General features: G+C 38.0%; 1 protein-coding gene across 1 annotated transcript in view; it reads left to right on the forward strand.

Moving 5' to 3' along the window:
* Fam135b (family with sequence similarity 135 member B) overlaps nucleotides 1-20688 on the forward strand; it is a 266786-nt gene that overhangs the window by 89340 nt on the left and 156758 nt on the right. The gene's annotated exons all lie outside the window — the stretch shown is intronic.

Consider the following 20688-nt stretch of genomic DNA (forward strand, 5'->3'; position numbering starts at 1 on the left):
TGCGCCTGGGCTGGGACTGGTCCCGCTGGCGCAGGGTAGCAGGAAGCTCTCCGCACACTCACCGGACCTGGGCTAGGACTGGGTCTGGGGGTTCCCAGAAGTCGGCAGAATGGAAATCACTGACTTTTAATAAAACTGTTTGCAATAAGTATGATTTTGAGTAAGGCAGTGTTTATGTCTATCACCGTACTATATATTCTCTTTTTTTTTTCCCTGTTTCTGTTTTTATTTTTTACATCTGTTTTGTGAGAATTTTTCTTTCATTTTATTTCCGTTGTTTGTTATTGTTTGATTGGTATGTATCTATTTTCAGTGTCACACAAGGGATTGCAAGCTTCTTGTCGACATGCTGCTGACCCATGATACCGTGCCACATGGCTTAGCATGCAGGGAGCTCACAACAGCATGCACAGTTCCACCCTCTTCCTTCTTTCTCTGCTTCCCATACTTTTTATATTTACCCAATACCATAACTTCAGAATGCATTACTATTACTATTCAAAGAAGTTCATTCCATATTTCTAAACATTTTTAAAAAATCTGTGAGGTCTCCATATAGCTTTACAAGGTAGATCTTGTGGTATCTTAGCTTTTGTCAATCTGAACCAGATTTATTTTTAAGTTATTTTCAGTGAGGACAGAACACCCCTTGCTTCTAGTGCCTTAAGGTGTCTGCCCGTTGTTTGCAGGGCATGAGTTTCTGATGAGAATTATGCTATCCTCATCTTTGTCTTTCTGTATTCATGATGTTTCCCCACTCTAGCTGTGTGTGTGTGTGTGTGTGTGTGTGTGTGTGTGTGTGCGTGGACGTGTGTGCCTCTGTACGTGGGATTTTTAAGCATATATTGACCATTACATTTTGGCCTTTTATTGTATAATAGTCTAGTTTCTTTTTTCTCCTGCTTGACATTTATAAGTTCCATTTATGCCTGAGTTCGTAATTTTCATCAAATTGGAGAAAATTCTGGTTACTGTTTATTCATCATTTCTGTCAGCCTTGCCGCTCTCCTGTTGTTTCTGCGACTCCAACAATATGTATGTTATGCAACTTAGCTTTCTCCTAAAGCTCACGAACATTTATCCTCTTTTGTTTTAATCATTTTTTTGCTTTTCTATCTGTACTTCATCGTAGATAATTTTCATTGCAAAGACAGAATTTTCTCCAAGGAGAAATTGATAGTGTCTGGTGTGCTACTAATTCCATCTGGTATATTTTAGAATTTTAGTTATTGTATTTATCATCTCTGGAAGTTCAACTGAGGCTTCTTTATAGTACAGTATCTACCTCCTCATAATCATGTTTAAAGTTGTCCTTCCCACTGTACCATCTTGAATTTACAGGCAATCTTTATAATAACATTTTGATCGTGCTAGGGGGCGAGCCCAGGACACTGTAATAATTCTCTTACATTTTTTCTACAAATTTTATTATCTGCATCATTTTTAGTCACTTCTGTCAACTTTTATTCTACTTTTAGTTCATGTTTTCATGGTTCTTTGATTAACTTATGATTGATTTTCTGTTTTTTTGAACCCACCAAAACATTTTTTATCATGTTGGATGGAAAGCTGGGCAGTTTTATTACATAACCTCCAGGTATTTTAGAAGTCAGGAAATTATACCAGTAACACTGAACACTGCTACACCAGAATATACAAGATAACTTCAAAATATGCGTTCTCCAGGAACTGGATAATTTGAATACTCAGTCTGTCTAAAACTAGCATCTCAATTGCTTTGTTTCCATCCAACATGATAAAAAATGTTTTGGTGGGTTTAAAAAAAACAGAAAATCAATCATAAGTTAATCAAAGAACCATGAAAACATGAACTAGATGTAGAATAAAAGTTGACAGAAGGGATACATTTCCAGGGATTTAGTTACAACTTCTCAAATTTTTTTTGATATAATTTTCATAATGCTAGTATTCTCTGTTTTATGTTATGATAAAATTGCTATTTGAAGTAATTGTGCTACTTAGTTTTAAACTCTATTAAGGTGTTTCCCAGCAGCCCTTAATGCCTACTAATTTGGTCTCACCTTAATATAGTAGTTTCTGAACATTCTGCCCTCTGCCATCTAAATTAGTAGTTTTTTTCCACTGCAAACTGTCCCTGGCCTTGTGTGAGCTTCAGGGATGGTTCTGCCTGTTCCTTGTTGCCCCTTATCTAACTCTCCTATCTCTATCCCAGTCATTTAATTTCTTCATGTAAATATAAAACTCCCTAGTTATCCACGCCCTCCAGGGATCTCTAGGGACCCAGGAAACGCCTCGCTCCTGCCCAACCCCGAGTCCCTTGAGGGTCTCTTGTTCTACAAATTCTAATCACCTTTTCATTTGAACCAAAGCTGTAGTAGAAAATTTTCTCTTTTCTCCTCAGCCCTTTGGGCCTACTCTGCTCTACAGGACGCTCAAGTCCCTGTGATGTACCCAGGAAATTCTCTTTTCTTTGATCTAGGACAGCATGCGGCCTCACCACAACTATTGCTATCTCAGGGGTGGCAATTCTCCTCTATGGCTTATCTTGTCTCCTGTTGCATACATTCTGTCCAGTGTTTCAAGTTATTCAAAGTGGACACAGGTCACTATTAGCTTCTTTTCCTTTACAATGACCCAACTCAGAAGTCTCTGAGAGCTGTAAAGCCTGGGTGACTCACAGAAGGGAAGTATGCCTGTGAACTATCAGTTTCAAATGAGTTAGAAATAGGGATCAGGGGATAAAATGGGTGTGTAGTTATCAGAGTGAAACAAAAAGAATTAAAGTCGGGGCTGGTGAGATGGCTCAGTGGTCTAAAGCACCTACTTAGCACAAGCTTAGCAGAGCACAGGGACCGCGGTTCAATCCCCCAGCACCACATGCCAGCCAGCCCCGCCCCCTGGTGGGCTGAGCTGGCCACACACACACACACACACACACACATAAAATTAAAAATAAAATATTTAAAAAATAAAAAAAAAGAATTAAAGTCTTAATGAATAAAGTGATATGAAAGCTCCCTCACCAAATCTAAGGTTTCACAACTGAATCTATGGCACAGAAAATACCCCGAGACTTAAAAAATGAGGTTCTGGGCAGGCAAGATAGCTCTGCAGATTAAGCGCCTGCTTTGGCAAGTGCAGGGAACAGCGTTCGATCTCCAGTCCTGTATGCTGTATTGGCCCCACCCCTGAAGCATGTGAGCTGGCCACTGAGTCTGGGCGCGGTGGCACAGGCCTGCAATCCCAGTTTTGAGGAGGCTGAAGCTAGGAGGGTCACTACAAGTCTGAGCTGCGTAGTGAGACCCTGTACCAAATACGTAAAATGAAAAAAAAAAAAAAAATGAGGTTCTATTGCTGAGAATACCAAGAACTGACTGTATCACTTGAGATAAATGCCTCAATGATTTTTTTTTTTTGTCTTCCGTTCTCTCATAGACAAAACCAGAACTTTGGATTTGTTATTTCTCCTGGTCACGATATGTGGTGTTCTACTGTCATTAGAAGTATACAATGGAACACTCAGAGTTTTTAACACGTTAATGTCAGCTGTCCAATTTATAAGTTGCAGAATATTGGAAAATGGTTTAATTTCTCTTACTTGTATGCAATTTTTTAGAAAGTTGGCATTAGAACAGTTTCCACTACAGCCAGAGACCAGTGATTAGAGGTGATGTACTGTGCCCGGCTGAGTCCAGCGCTCGGCAAGTAGAGTGCGGTACCAAAGTCACGGTTGGTCATTGTTCCTTTCACTCATTCTATATTCTTTCAGTCTTAGGAATTTAGGGAAAATACAGTCTTCTGGTGTTTCTGAACATTTCGCTGGCAAGAGGAAGGATGTGGGTTTTGAATTGTGAATGTGAAAATGACAGTTAGAAATAATCATTGTTTTTAAGGAACTTAGAGTGAGGCTACCAAGTGGAGTGGGAGCATTTACCTTACTTAGGAACTACATGACTTTAGAATTTCGAGAAATTGTATTTTTTTCCTTATAAATGGGAACAATAATTTATAGTTTCAGACTTTTCATGGAAATTAAATGAGATTTCAGTTAGTGTGAATACCAAAGAGTTGAAGGTGTTGGGTGTGGTGGTGCATGCCTATATCCCTAACAGTGGAGAAGACTGAGGCAGGAGGATCTCCATGATTTTGTGTCCAGCTAAGGCCACATAGTGAGGTCAAGGTCACCAGGAACTGCATCATGAGACTCTGTGTCAAAAACTCCAAAACCAAGGGGGGGGGAACTAGTAGAAGGCACAAAAGATTTAAATAATGATACTGGGTTGTCTCAGTTACTTTTTTGCTCATTGCTGGGAGAAAATACCAGACACCCACCATTAAGTAATGAAAAGTTTATTTAGCTTGCTGTTAGTGGAGTTGTCAGTCCATACTTGGCTGGCTCCAAGGCAGAGTGGCACTTGGCAAATGGTAGCTGTTCATGGAGGCAGAAAACAGCAAAGAGCAAAAGGAGGAGCTGCAGCTGCAGCATCTAGTAAACCCCTCTCCCTTCCCCATAGTGTATTCAGGCTACCCACCCCAGGAGAGGTGCAGCACTCAACCCATAATCCCAGCATTGAATCATGAATTAATCACAAACTCTATAAGTCTGTCCCAATGACTGCATGAGGCTTTGGGGGACACTAGACACAAACCATAGCTAGGGCACAACTAGTTTCTAGAGACACAGAGACTTGCTGTTTCTTTTCAACCTCTTACTCTCTTCAAGTCACACACACATACCTGATAGGCATAGAGAATGAAGCCTGGTGTGTGTTGCAGTCATGGGAAGCTCTGGATCCAAACCCTGTTGGCTTTAAACCTTATAACTATGTGAGGAAAACTATTAAAGGCTACTTTATGTCTATATAAAACCCCAAACTAGAATCTTACATTGTAATGGGTCATATGCAAAGAAAAGCTAAGTTTCTGCTGCCAATAAAAAGAAAGTAAAGGACACTTTCTGCCTGTTCATGGCTTCTGCTTTTTCATCTGCATAGACTGTGGTCCAGAGAGGGCCATGATTCAGAAGCTATCAATAAGGACTGCAGTGGGCTTTGTATGATCAGACACATGAGTAACTCTGACTTAAATTTCTCAAGATGCCAAAAGAAATCCAGAAACAACACAATACACATTGTTACTAAGGCCCCCAAGAATGCATATGTCCTTCTGTCTTTCTGCTACCATCCTTAGTACATGGATGTTGTTCTCATGGCTGAAAGATAGTCACTTTAATACTGATAGAGTCTCTATACTAAGGCAGAAGAAATATTCAGAGAAGGTACAAACAGGCCAGCAGTCATGAAACATTTTCCCCCACACAGTAATGCATGTTTTTTAAAATTCTGTTAGACAAGAAGAGATTCTATGATTTTTTTTAAAAAAAATTTCTTTTAAAATACAAAATAAAAAATTAGTAAGATGAAATTTTATATAAAAGTAACCAAAGAGATCCAGGTAAGTATTTTAAAGGAAATATACCACTTTGTTTGTAAAACTTGGCTTTGCTTTATAAGGAAAGAAAGGGGGATGGATGGAGAGTAAGCAATTCATAGCATGAGCCTGACATAACCTTTAAGATCAGAAAGGAAAAGGAACCTGAGGGCCCAGAAGGCCATCCCAGGAGGCATTCATGGAGTCTGGACAAATTCTTAGTTATTATGGTTTCATTATATTATTCAGAGAAATTCTGCCGAAAATGCTACAGTGACTTTTCCTCAAAAAATATCTATTTGCTTTTATGGGCAATAAAAGCTACCACAAGGATGTGTGGTCCTGCAGTGGGGGTGGATGCTGTGAGCACAGATGAGTCAGACTTGGAAGCATCCTCAGCCCTGCTCTGTGCATCTTGCTCTATCAGAGTGGGATCAACTTCCTGAGGCTGAGACTCCCGATCCAGACAGGGCCTTATTCTTGCTGGGGGAAGGACCAGCACAGACACTGTGTTCCCTCTTTAGTGGAGAAATGAGAACAGCAATGCTTGATAAGGAGGGAGTTATGTAAATTTACATTGGCCAGGCCTCAACATTGCACCAATTTTCTCAGCACTCTTGCTACTTATAAGTTCTTATACAGTTTTGCTACAATGGACTATCATCAATGGGTCTGAGGCCAGTACATTTTCTTTTTATCAAAGGAAAATCATTAACTTCAATATTACAGATTCTGCCTTGGTGTTTTATTGTGGGGATGAGGCCAAAAACAAAAGCAAAACAAAAACCTAAAAAATGATAAAACAAAAACCTGTGTTTCTTACAGTCTTTTCAGAGCCCACCTGAAAATTCTTTTGCTTGAGAAACTTGAGACTTAACCTTTTAGGGGGACTTGGCAGAACCAAGGGCACCCTTCCTCAGTCAGAGGAAGCTCAATTCAGGTCTATTACTAACTTCCCAGATGTTTATAAGACTCACAGTTGGTAGCCAGGGTGTAGACACTGTTTGGAGTATGTTTTCTTCAAATGAAGAAACATGTATAAACATGAACATGCATCACAGGAGCTTGTGATGATGGCTGCCATCAAATTTCTGAGATGAGCAAAGTTGTGTCTCTGATCTTGAGAAATAAAGCTTGCGTGCATGTTGCTATCTCAGTATTGACTCTGCATATAAGAAACCTGGCTCACTGTAAGCCTGGGTCCTTGAGAAACTAACCCAATGTTTGTCCAACTCTAATGTGCTGCCCTGTTTCTTCCTGGAGATCGTGCAGACCTGACTCAGGTGTAGTATCACCATGTTCCACTTTCCAGTAGCCCTTGATGGAACTCATCCTATTTCCAGCTTTCCTCTTGCCCCTGAGCCACTAGCAAAGAGGATTGAAGTGCTCACAGGGATGTAGCAAGCGTGTGAATGGACAGAAGGAAAGGGAGTGAATCCATTATCATGAGACAGGCATAAAGTGAGATGCCCATGCTGCCCTTACAAGGGCACTGTCCCCACTTGTGTCATCACTGTTCTAGAAAACACTCATTTAACCTCAATATTTGCCAGGCACTATGAGCACGTTTTGTATTTTAATAAGTTATAACAGCATCATGAGAGGTACGTTACCATAACTCCTGTCCCATTTCTAGATGAGAAAAGGGAGTGGAAGGCTGTTAGATCATTGGATCAGGTCGTGAAGCCTGTACCAGAGATTCAGAGATGACCTTGTTAGCTATAATTCTAAGAATTCATCGTCTGAGCCATGCAGACACTGCAGTGTCATAAGATAGCCTCTCCACATTGAAATGATTGAGTAATGAGTGCCACAGCCATTACTGTGGCTTGTCCCCTCCAGAGTGTCACTGCCTATCCCAGTTTCATCTCAGACGTGAATCAGAGGGTGTTGGGATTGCAGCTAAGGGAGATTCCTGCTCCACTCACGTCTTACCCGATAGCAACCCAGATACTATGTCTTAAGTGAATTATGGCTTTGGACAACATATACAGCCCGTGATTTATATCAAGTGTGCTGTTCACACCTCACTGTGATTCTGTAAATTTGGTATAGGTACAAGTTTCCTCACCATGAGGAAAGAGGCTTAGAGAACAAAATTCCTATCTTAAAGTCACTTCTTTGGCCTGGGACTTAAAGAGATCCAACACTGCTGTATCAATGTTTAACCTTCTTGTGACAGTGATTTGTATTTCAGGTCATGTCCAATGTCCCTCGGTCACAGGCATCATTTTAGAACATACTGAGATGAAAGTGATGATTACAAAATGTCACAGACCTCTATATTCTCATCACAGACTCCTCTAGTTTTATACAATAGCAAGTGGATTCTGTGTCACTCTCAGAGGAGTAGATGTTGCGATAGGATTGCATAGTCTCAGAGATTACTGAGGGATGCTGTTAGTGGAATTTTCACTCATTCATTCAATCAATCATCCATTCATTCATCCATTCATTCTCTAGCATGTACTGAATGCCAACCACATGCTGGTACTGTGCTCACTGGCAGAGATACAGACAAATCCTGGGTGTGGTTTGTCCCCGTCAACAGTAGCTGGTAGGGGAAATTTCTATAGTTGGCTGAGACATGATACTTACTGAAAGCTTTTCTCGCTTTAGTACAGATTTAAAGCTCTAAGGATTGCAAAAGAAGCAAAAGGTACCATTTGTATTCTCAAGGAGCTTTTGAGGAAACAGAATGAAATTCTGATACAACAAGGACCCTAGAAAGCTAGCAGTCAGACTAAGAGTTGCCTGGGCAGCAGGTGGTCAAAACCATGGTGAGAAATGTGAGTTAAGTTATAAGGCATAAAGTATCTGGCTTCACTTTTTATAAAATAAAGTTGGTATTAATGGAACGCTCCTGCACTTTGGTCTCTAACATTTGTATCATGTGTATGTCAGCCTTCTGTCACTGTGACAGATGCCTGAGATAAAGCGGCTTGTAGAGGGGAAGGGTTTGTTTTGGACATTTCAGTTATCCACTTGGCGTGGGGCGACAGTGCCTCATGATGAGCATGTGCAGCCAAGGAGCACTGATTAGCTCATGGCAGCTGAGAGGTAGAGAGAGGGATGGTGCCAGTATTCCTTTTGAGGGCTTACTTCTCAACATCTAGCTTCTTTTCACCCCCCTATTGGCTTTACTATTTCCTAATGGCGCCACTGACTGGAGAGAAAGACTTCACATGATGACCTTTGGAGGCTGTGCAGCACACAAACTGCAGTAAACATCTCTGAGACAATGGATTATGTAAACTCTAATCGTCATGGTTTGTATTTTATTACCACAGAAATAATCATTCCTGATAATCTGGTCTACATGCTTTAATTTAGTATGATTTCTGCAACAAATTCCCCCGAATTGTTGAGTTTAGCTGAAACTTACATCTTTGAGCTTAAGCCCGTAAAGCAGATTAAGTTCAAGATGCTGATCAATACCTGAATTGAAATTTAGCAGGATAAGTTGGTTTTAAGAAACAAAAATTCAGGATATCTAACTTTTTATAATATAGTCTGTTAGTTATAAAATCTATTAATTTTACAAAATGTTCATTTTTGAAATGGTATTTTTATATGTACATAAGACCTTTGGGGCCTATTCTTCCCTCCTCTTCTCCACATGTCTCCCTATACTCCCCTTCCCTCTATCTACTTACAGTGTTCCTTCTGATAATAGTCTCCCTTCTGTTTTGTGCCCATTAGATAAAAGAGGTTATATTAATCATTCTAAGGCTGGATTATTTCAATTAACAGGGTGATTGCCAAAATCCATTGTCTTACAAATGAAATAATTTGTTTCTTTCTTTCATAGGATATATATCTCTATTATATAGAGTAAGATATATATGATATATGTATAGTGTAAATGTATATGGTACAAATTTATATATAATAAACATATATAATGTCATATAGTAAAGGATATATATATATATACACATTATATAATCTAGTTTATCTGTTCATTCATGAATTTGCATCTAGGCTAGTTCTATATCTCAGCTACTTTGAATTGTTTCACAGTGAGCACGGATATGCGGGAAGCATAAAGTGCTGCCTTTAATTCCTTTGGGTATAACAAGACATGATACTTCTGTATGAGAGGGTAGTTCTGGTTTTATATTTTGTTTCATTTTGTATTGTTTTTGATGACTCTCCCTAGTGCTTTCTGCAGTTGCTGTCCTAATTTATACTCCCACCAGGAGCATAGAAGTGTTCCATCCTTTTCCCAACATCTTTGCCAGCATTTATGGATTGATGATTGATTGATTGTGCTTAAAGGCAGTCACTCTGACTAGGGTGAGATAGGATCTCAATAGAGTCTCAATTTGCTTTTCCTTATAGGTAAAGAACTCTTTTTCACACATTTATTGGCTATTATTACTTCTTTTGAGCAAAGTGTCTGTTCATCTCCTTTGCCCATTTATTAATTGGGATATTCAGTTATTTTGGTGTTATATTTTAAATTTGTTGGGCTGGAGAAGTAGCTCAGTGGTGTAAGTGCCTACCTGGCAAGCACAAGGCTCCAAGTTCAGTCCCTGGTATTGCATGCTGTACCAGCCCCAGATCATTGGGTTTGCCATAGCAAGACACTATATGAAATAAATAGAGAAAAGAGGAAAAAAAATATAGCCTAGATACTAATCTTCCACCAAAAAAAAGTTGACAAAGATTTTTTCCCACTCTATACACTTTTTTTTTTCACTATTTTTTCCTTTGCTATTGTCTCAGTTACTTTTCTCTCGTTGCTGAGACAAATACCCAACACTCAGAATGAAGGAAGGAAAGGTTTATATAGCTCACAGTTACTGGAGGTTTCAGTCCGTATAAAGCTGGCTCTAAGGCAGACTGGCACACGGCAAAGAACAGCTTTTTATGGTGGTGGCAAAAGGCAGAGAGCAAAAGGGAGGAGTAGTGACGACAGTATCTACTGAGAGCAAGTCTGTCTCATTGTCTGTCTCATGTTACATTCAGGCTATCTGCCTCCAGCTGGGGGTAGCACTCACACCCAGCAGTACTCAGACCCATAATCCCGGCCTTGGATCATGAATTCATCACAAACTGTAGAACTGTGCCTCAATGACTACCTGAGGCTTTGGGGAGACAAATACACACAAACCATAACATGTATGATGAAAATTTGATTCTGTACCACTTTTGAATTCTTGATAATATTTCTTGTGTTACTGGAACAGTCACTTGTGCGCTAACACTTTCAAGTGTTTCCCTGCATTTTCTTCTAGGAAGTTCAAATGTTCAGGTCTTAGTTCTAGAGTTTTGGTCCTTTTTAAATTGATTTGTATGCAGAGGGAGTGATATCTAATTCGAAACTTTTCCAAGATCATTTGTTAAAATGGCTCTTTTCTCCAATGTATGTTTTTGTCTTCTTTGGAAAGAATAATTGGAAGACCAATATTACATGGGTTTGTTTCTGAGTCCTCTATTATATTTCAGGCTTGGACATGTCTGTGTTTTTGTCAGTACTATTTATTTTTGTCAATGTGGCTTTTTAGTGTGTTTTAAAATCAAATATTGTCATACTACCTGCCTTGCTATTTTGCTTGTGATTCCCTTGGCTGTTCTGGGTGATAGTATTTATGTAGGAATTATAGGAGTATTTTTTTCTAATTTTGTGAAGAATGTCATTGGAATTTGATAAGGACTGATTTGCATCTGTAGATCCGTCATTGATATAGACATTTTACTAATATTGGTTTTGCTGATCCATGAACATGGGAGATATTTATGTCTTCTAGTATCTTCATTTACTTTCTTCAGTGTTTTATGATTTTTATTGTAGAGGAATTTCCCCCCCACCTTAGTTCAACTGATTTTAGGTATTTTATTTAATCTTTGATACTATTGAGATTATAATTGGCTTTCTTTCTCAGCTAATACATTACTGGTGTATAGAAAGGCTATCAAATTTTCAATGTTGCTTTTCTCATGTTGCTAAATTGCTGAGTTTTCTTATGAAATATAAATGCCTTTTAGTGGTTTTCTTAGTGTCTTCTAGGCATAGGATCACAGTGTCTGTAAATCAGGATAATTTAATATCTTCCTTTCCTATTTGTATTCTTTTTAATTTTTTAACTTGCATAATTGTCCTTCCTAAAATTTCAAGTATTAAATGAATAGAAATGATGAGAATGAATGTTGTACCTCTTCTTACTTTAAATGAAATGCTTTCAGTTTTGCCAATTCAGTATGATACAAAGTAAGGGTTTGTCACATATAGCCATTAGAAATGAGATCTTTTTATGTGCAGTTTCATTGGGTCTTTAATCATGAGAGGACACTGAACATTGCTGAAGACTTTTTTCCAATTCAGTTGAGATATTGTGTTGCTGAATTGAGTATACAATCATTTTCCGAAGAATTTTGTATTCATGTTCATCAAAGTTTCGGCCTATAGCATTTTTGTTGTATCTTTATCAAGTTTTGATATCAGTGTGATACTAACTTCATAGAATTAGTTTGGAAGTATTCCTTCCTTTTCTGTTTCATAGGATACTTTGGGGAGTACTGGCGTTAATTATTTTGTTTAAAATTCTAGTAAAATTTAGTAGTAAATGTATCTGGCACCGTAGTTTAATTTGCAGGGGCATTTTTTAAAAATTACTGTTTCAATTTCATTGCTCACTATTGATCTATTTAAGGTTTTCTTTATATTTAGGTTTATTGATCTATTTAGTTCAATTTTAGAAGGTCACATGTATCTATAAATTTTCTTTCTTTTTTTGTGGTACCAGGGATTGAACTCAAGACCCTGCACTTGGCAGGCAGGTGCTTATTCTACTGAGCTATCTCCCCAGCCCCGTGTATCTATAAATTTATTAATTCTTCTAGATTCTCAAATTTATCAGAAGGTAGTTTTCAAAATAGTCCCTGATCATCTCTGGATTGCAACGGAGTTTGTTGTAATGTCTCGTATTGTATCAAAATGTCTCTTATTATAAATAGTGTATTGATTTGGGTCTTTTTTGTCTTTTGGTTAGTTTGACTAGGGGTTTATCAATCTTGTTAATTTCTTCAAAGAACCAAATCTACAATAAAATTATGCTCCTATGAGGATTATCAGGAGATGACAAGAGAAACATGTTTATCTCTGGAGCTAATGCCCTAGTTCTCTTTCTCTACCTGTGGCTTTGATAATGGGTTTGATCTTGCCAGTGATTCCACTTCCTCTGGGATGATTCTGTTTTTTATGGAGGATTTATGGGAGACCGAAGAAGATTGCAGATATGAAGGCTCCTAGTTGCATCCTGACACAGAAATGCTTAATAAATCTTGAGTAGAGCTGTTCCTGCTCCTGGTACAATCTGACACAAAGTGATGCATAGCTCCCAGCAATGATTGATCTGTCATGTGTGCAGTGAAGAAGCTGTTAGGATATGACGGTTGTTGGTGATGTGGATGGCATTTTTGCCTCTTCTCTTGGTGAAGGAATTTTTTAAATTTTATTTATTTATTTATTTATGTGTGTGTGTGTGTGTGTGTGTGTGTGTGTGTGTGGCCAGCTCAGCCCACCAGGGGGCGGGGCTGGCTGGCATGTGGTGCTGGGGGATTGAACCACGGTCCCTGTCTTTGCTAAGCTTGTTCTAAGTAGGTGCTTTAGACCTCTGAGCCATCTCACCAGCCCTGGTGAAGGAATTATTAAGATGCATTCTAAAAGGTAAAATCTTATATCTGTATCAATAAGAACTTGGCAATTACTGACTCATGGGGACTTACCCTGTAAATAAGTCTTATCTTTTGACACACTGTCATATTGCTAATGTTGTGTCCATAGTTACTGCTGTTACTTTCGGTCATTATCATTGATATATGAACCAATAAATAGCATTTAAAGATATTTCATTAAAAAAGTCATACTTGTGTCCTCCTCTGTAAAGTAGAATAGCCTAGCAGTGTGCCCGGTTGTACGAGCTGCAGAGAAGTTGCAGCTGCCCCTGTGGACAGGCGTGTAGCTTTCATGGCCAGAGTTGCCTACTTCCAGACGCAGGTGTTCATGCACATTTATTTTATTGTTCTTCTGGTGGGATTTCAAGATGGTAGTTATTGGGGGCTTTATGTTTATGTAAGAAACTGCCGAACCACAGACTGGGTAACGTAATGAAAAGAAAGCTATTTCTTACAATTTTAAAGACTGGGAAGTCTAATGAGGAGGAGCCATGTCTGTTCATGGTCTTCTTGCTGATAGGGACTCTGCAGAGTTTTGAGGAGGCCCAAAGCATTATAGTGTATGGTGAGGGGCTATATATAAGAGACAGAGGCAAACTTGGTTCTTAAACAGAACCAGTGTCAAGGTATTCTATTAGCCAATCCATCTATCAATTCACTCATGATTAATCACTGCTCAAGGGTCCTATCTATCTATACCCACTGACAGCTCACAGTGAATATCCATAGGAACTTTCGTATCACCATAGTAAAATGTAGTTGCTGCGCTCATAATTCTTTCAAAAGTTGGAAAAGATTAACAGTGACCAAATCTCTTTTAAAAATTTTATGTTATGTTCCTGGTCCCATAGGCCTTTGAGTTGGCTCTAGCTAGTGTGACCCTTATGATTTCTAAATACATTTACATACTGTTCTGACAGTGCTTATTTCATTTGTAAAGAAATACCAAACATTTTCCAAGGTGGATGTTTCATTTTACATTTCCACCAGCAATATATGAGTGATCCAGTTTGCTTGTGTAAGAGCCAGCACTGCCTGTTGTGGTGGAATGGCAAGTGGTAGCCAATTTGTAGGCCCAGCTGAACTGAACCAGTGTAGTGCTGGGTACAGAGGCCTACCTGAGGATCGTTGCCAACAACATAAACATGAGAACTGGACAGGAAGAAGTGTTGAGAGCTGTTGGTTCTCCTGGAGGAGCTTGTCGTGCTGGATTTCCTGATGAATTTGATTATTCTCTTCATTAGTGAAGCTTGGGACCTTCTTGTCACTGAGGGGGCTGTGCTTCACTTTGTGGAGCTCTGGGCCTTACTTGGAGCACTGCTTCTGGCTCCAGAGGGGAAAATGGTACATTGTTCAAAGTGGGGGAGAAGCTCATCATGCCAGCTTTCCTGATACGGACTAGGTTGTTCTCATCATTGGAGGAGCTCAGGACCTCACTGTTGCTGAGGAGGGCTGTCATACATTTCAGGGGAGCTTGGTCCTTGCCCTGAGCTTTGCTTCTTAGCTCCAGTGTAGATCCCTCAGCCTGCTAGCATAGAGCCTCCTTCTTCAGGTGCAAACTTTATAGCTTTCACCAATGACCTCTGGGCCTTCCCAGCACAGATCTGTGAAAGAAGCCTGCATGAGACATGTTCATGGCTTGTTGGCCTCTGGATGGACCTGTAGGGGACCGATATGGGCACTAGGTCTGCAGCTGGACTCACGCAGGACATTGCTGTGGGATCCATGCCCTCAACTGGAGTGTTTGGGTCTCCCGTGTGTGGACAGATTTCCTGCCTTCTCTTTGCATGTGATTCTTTGGGTGACGATTATAAGATAACCTTGTAAGTTACGTGTGCTGTGTTGTTCCTATTCCAAACTCTGACTACAATGGATCTTGTCATCCTTTCCCATTTTATCAGTTTTAAGAGGTGTGTGATAATATCAAAAGAGGTGTGCTTTCAAGTGTACTTTGGCTAAAATCAAGCAGTCTAGTGTCTGTTTTAGAAGAATGTGTTTTGATATGTATATGTATAGTGTACACACTACTTTGATATGCATATACATAGCGAAATGGTTAGCATAGGAAAGCAAAATGACACGTTTAGTGTCTTATTTAACTACCTCTTTTTTCTTTTTGCTTTTTCTGGTATGCAAACCTAAAATCTTAACAAACTTTCAACCTACAATCCAGCAATGTTATTGACAGTTGAGATCTTTTCACGGGAACATTCCCTCTTCATCCCCTCCTCTCTCCTGGTAATCACGGTTCTATTCTCCAATTCAATTTATTTGGCTTTTGTAATATTCCATGTAAGTCTGTATTTGTATTTTCATTTGAGTCTGTCTTACTTCACTCAGTGTAATGTCTTTCAAGATCATTGATGTTATAAATAGAAATACCTCCTTTCCTAAGGCTGACTACTCCAACAAATAGTTCTACAGTCTCTCTCTCTCTCTCTCTCTCTCTCTCTCTCTCTCTCTGTCGCTTTTGCTCTTGCTCTGTCTCTCTTGCTCTCTCTCATTCACTCTATCATCTATTTATCTAGCCATCCATGCCACACAACTGTTTTTTTTTTTTCTTTTTTTTAATCCTGCCCATCCCATCCATGACCCCTTACAGTGGTTCCATACTTTGAATATCATGAAGAATGCTGCCTGGTACGTGGGAGTGCAGATAACTCTGTGGAAGGCTTATTTTACTTAATTCTGGTTATACTAGCAAAGAAATTGCTGGCTCAGATGATGGTTCTACTTCTACCTTTGTGAGGAGTCTCCATACTGTTTTACATAACGATGACAGCAATTTATGTTCCCACCATCTGTGTGCAAGCGTTCACTTGTCTCGCACCTTCTTCAACACTTGTCATCCTTAGGCTTTTTTATAACTGCCATCCTCCCAGGTGTGAGATGAGGTTTCATTGTGGTTTGATTTGCATTTTTGATAATTAGTGATGTTGTATACCCTTTTAGACATTTGTTGGTCATTCATATATCTTCTTTGTTGGCCCATATATTTGTTGGGTTATTTGTTGTTGTTGCCAAGTTACATGAGTTTGTTTGCATTTTAGTTTCTTACCCAGTATCAGACAAATGATTTTTAAATATGTTCTTCTAGGTGTAGCTTTGTGTTTGTTTCATTTTTTTGCTTTGATTTTTTTTTTTTGCGGAACCAGGGATTGAACTCAGGCCCTTGTGCTTGCCGGGGAAGTACTTATTCTACTGAGCCATCGCCCTGGACCCTTTTGCTTTGATTTGTAACTTGGTATATTTCCACTGTTATAATTTTTTTGTTGTGTATACCTTTGGAATCATATAATAAAATCATTTCCAGGAGAATCATCTGTCTTTTCTTTTAGGAGTTTTATAGTCTTCAGAACTTGCACTTGAGTGTTTAGTATATTTTGAGTTAGTTTTTGTGCATGGTATTGGGTAGGTGCACAAAAACATTCCTTTATATGCAGATATCTGGTTTTCCTGACACTATTGATGAAACTTCCCTTCCACCACGTGTACTCTTGATGTCTTTGGATTGTCTTAGTTGACTATATTTGTAGGTTATTTTATGGCCTTTGTATTCTCTTCCATTAGTCTATATTGATTTGCATGTCAGTAACATGCTGTTTTGATTATGAATAATTTTGTAATACAATTTGAAATCAGGGAATCTGGTGCCTGCTCCTTTTGTTTTTTCTGAACATTGTTTTACTCATTTAGAATATTTTGTGAATGTGTATGTATGCAGAATTATTTCCATATCTCTATGAAAAATATCATCAGAATTTTGACTAGAATTGCACCGATTCTGTATATTACTTTGGGTAACATGAGTGTATGAACATCTCTCTATGAATTTCTTTGCCCTCATGTCTCTCTGTGGTGAAATTTTATTCATGTATTTGCACATTTTCTACTTGTATTTTGTTTATTTTCACAGCTAGGATTTGAAAATTTTATATGTATTATAGGTAACAGTCTTTTATGGGATAGTTTGTTCTCATTATCCAAAGCAGCTTTTTGCATAAATCCATAATGAATTAAGAAATAATGAGCCATTTTTCCAAGGTAACATACAGGGTTTTGCCTCTGTGAGCCTTCCTTCACATTTTCATCAACTTATCCATGTACAACCCTGTTTTATGTGTGCTTCAGTTTAAGGACACTTAATGTATCATATGTTGCTGATTCTTTAGCAGTGAGCTTAGGCAATGGCATTCTCAGTCACACCTGAAAGAAGCTAGCCCAACCTGCACACTCTGCATGAGCCACATGGGAGGCCACCTTACACTGAGGAACGTGAATCAGCACTTAAGTAATACCCTGGAGATGGTTATTTTAAATCACAGAATCATCAACAAGATGCATAAAAATACAAAAAAATCATGGCACAAAGCAGACTCTAAATATGGAAACTCATTTACACATTCGTCAAGCTTGGGTGGGGAGCTGTATATGAAATGTTTCAGTATTTTTTATTTTAAAGAGAATAAAAAAGCAGTAAATATGATACAAAATTTGAAACAAGATGATAGGTGATTAGCAATGGTTATTATATTGAATATTGTTCTTCAAAGTAGTGGCTCAGATTACCAGATAAAAACATGCAAAACTGATCAAACAATGTAAGCACTCATGTTCCTTTCAATGAACTAATAGAACTAATAAAATTAGGAGTATAACTATCTTAGCTATCTTGTGAGTGTATATCTGTATGTCTATATCTATAATTATATATTATATATACTCACAGATATAGAAATATAGGTATATAGATTCTTTTTTCTTCAATCTTTTCTCCTTTCCAACATCCCAGTTATCCTTCCTATTTAAGAAGCTTTTCCTATTCATAATACCTATCTTATTTTTGGATTTTATTTATGCTTTTAGTTTCTTACACTAGGGAGACAATATGATAGTTACATATGTCTGTCTTATTTATTTCACTTATGAGTATGTTCTCTAGTTGCACCCATTTGTCTATAAAAGCCTCAAACTTCTCCTTCTTTATACCTGAGTGGTACTCCATTGTGTAAAAATGCCACATATCATTTATCCATTTCTTCGTTGAGGGACATATGTGTTGCTTCCATGATTTATCTGCCACAAATAGTGCTGCTACAAACATGGGTACACATATATCACTGTGGTATGATGTTTTCAGTTCTTCTGGGAAAATACCTAGGAGGGGAATAGCTAGGTTCAATGGGGCCTTAATACTAGTTTGTCTTTAGGAATCTCCACACTGATTTCTACAGCAGTTTCAGTCTACACTCCCACTAACAGTGGCGGAGGCTTCCTTTCCTAAACTACCCCACACACACAGCCACACCAGCATTTATTATTAGTTGATTTCTTGAGGAAAGTCATTGTTTCTGGGGTGAGGTAGAATCTCAGTATTGTATTAATTTGCATTTCTTGAATGACCAGTGTTGTTGAACAGTTTAGACCTGTGCACTGGAAGAAATAAACCCCTTTAATAAATGGTGTCAGCAAGGGAATACCCATCTCTGACAAAAGTAAACAAAAAGGGGGATATAAATTAATGACCATTTTGTAATGAAAAAACTATATATATCTGTATATACAAAATAGCTAGCATAGATATACAGCTACTTTTTCTCTTATTTCAACGAGAAGAAAGCTTGGAACTAATAGTGTTCAGACAAGATATCCTGTCTGCATTGTGTACTATGAATAACTACTACGAAGACAATAATATGCAATGTATTAATTATTGTAACTGTCCTTCTAACCTGTTTTGAAACTATCACGTTGCTATTTCTTTCTCAATAAAATTAATAAAAAATAAATAAATGGTGTCAGAAAAACTGGCTTTCCACATGATGGCTAAAATTAGACCTGTGTTTATATATCATCATGCACTAAACTAAAGTCAAAATGAATCAAAGATTTAAGTATTAAAACAGGAACACTAAATCTACTGGAAGATAAAGATAGAAATCTTGAATACATATGGGTACATAGACTTCATGAACAAAACCAAACTGCCTGGAAAATACTTTAAAGAATCAACAACTGGGATCTCATTTTATTACAAAGATTTTGCACAATGAAATAAATCAAAAAAAAAAAAACCTTGAAAAAAATAACACATCTTTCTCTCTTCTGGGGAAAAATATCCAATTATCAGAAAAAGACTTCTACCTAGAACCCATAAAGACTTGACAAAAATAAATCCCCCATATTATAAGAACCCAAGCAAAAATGGCATCTGAGATGAATAGATACTTCCCAGATGAAGAAATACAAATGGCAAATAAATGAATAGAATCTGTTCAACATCACTGTCATTCAATAAATGCAAATTAATACAATACTGAGATTCTACCTCACCCCAGAAACAATGACTTTCCTCAAGAAATCAACTAATAATAAATGCTGGTGTGGCTATGGGGTGGGGGGCAGGGTAGGAAAGGAAGCCTCCGCCACTGTTAGTGGGAGTATAGACTGAAACCGCTGTAGAAATCAGTGTGGAGATTCCTAAAGACAAACTAGAATTAGTTTGTCTATATATCTTTTCACTACAAATAGCTGATATCTATGAACTATAAATATATCTTTTCCCCTTCTTTGTCTTTGTCTTCTTTCTCATCCCAGTTTTTTCTTCCTATTGAACAAACTATTTCCCTTTTTCAGTAGCTGTTTTTGTCTTTGGCTCTGTTGATATAGGGTATTATATTTATGGATTTGCATGTATTGAACCATGCCTGCATTCCTGGGATGAATTCCTCTTTGGTCATGATGGTGACGTATAATCTTCTTGATGATTTCTTGCATTCTCTTTGCTAGTATTTCATTAATGGTTTTTGTATCTATGATCATTAGGGAGATTTGCCTACAGTTCTGCTGTTTGTTTGTGTCTTTCTTTAGTTTTGGTATCAGGGTAATACTTTCCTCCAGAAATGAGTTAGGGAGAACTACTTCACTTTCAAGTCCATTAAAAGAACTGAGGAATGTTGGCATCAAATCTCTTAATTGCTTGGAGTATTCAGTGGTGAATACACCAGGCTCTAGACTTTTCTTTGTTCATAATTTTTAATTATATTTTCAATTTCATATTTTGATATTGGGCTAGTCATAATTTTTCTATCTTCTTGATTCATCTTGGTAAGTCACATGTTTCTAGGAATCTTTCCATTTTCCTGTATTTTCCATTCTATAAGAGTAAATATGGTCACAGTAAGAAATTTTGCTATTCTCCAATTTTTTATCTACTTCTTCTTTAGCTATGTTCAGCAATTCTTTCCTCAGGTTCATCATTTCTTTTTTACCTGAAAGATTATTTCTGATCTGATTTCTTCTATAACCTGATGGAGTTATTTCATTACTTCTGTTGAAATGGTTTCAGAAATTTCACGTGTGTCACTTCCAATTTCTTCAATGTCAGTGTCTTTTGGACTTGTGCTGGGTGGACTGGAGGTCTGAGATTGCATTTTTCTCCTTTAACATTTTCTATTTTAGAAACTTAAAAATTTTTTTTCTGATGACCACTGTGAGTTTTGGTAGTATGTAGCCATCTCACTAGTATTAAGGCCACTCTAGTAAAAGTCTGTACTTGAGTTGCATCTTTTCAGTGTAGGAGATTCTTTTTTT

This window comes from Octodon degus, unplaced genomic scaffold, assembly GCF_000260255.1.
Source record: "Octodon degus isolate 3935 unplaced genomic scaffold, OctDeg1.0 scaffold00104, whole genome shotgun sequence".
In the NCBI taxonomy this organism is placed as follows: domain Eukaryota; kingdom Metazoa; phylum Chordata; class Mammalia; order Rodentia; family Octodontidae; genus Octodon; species Octodon degus.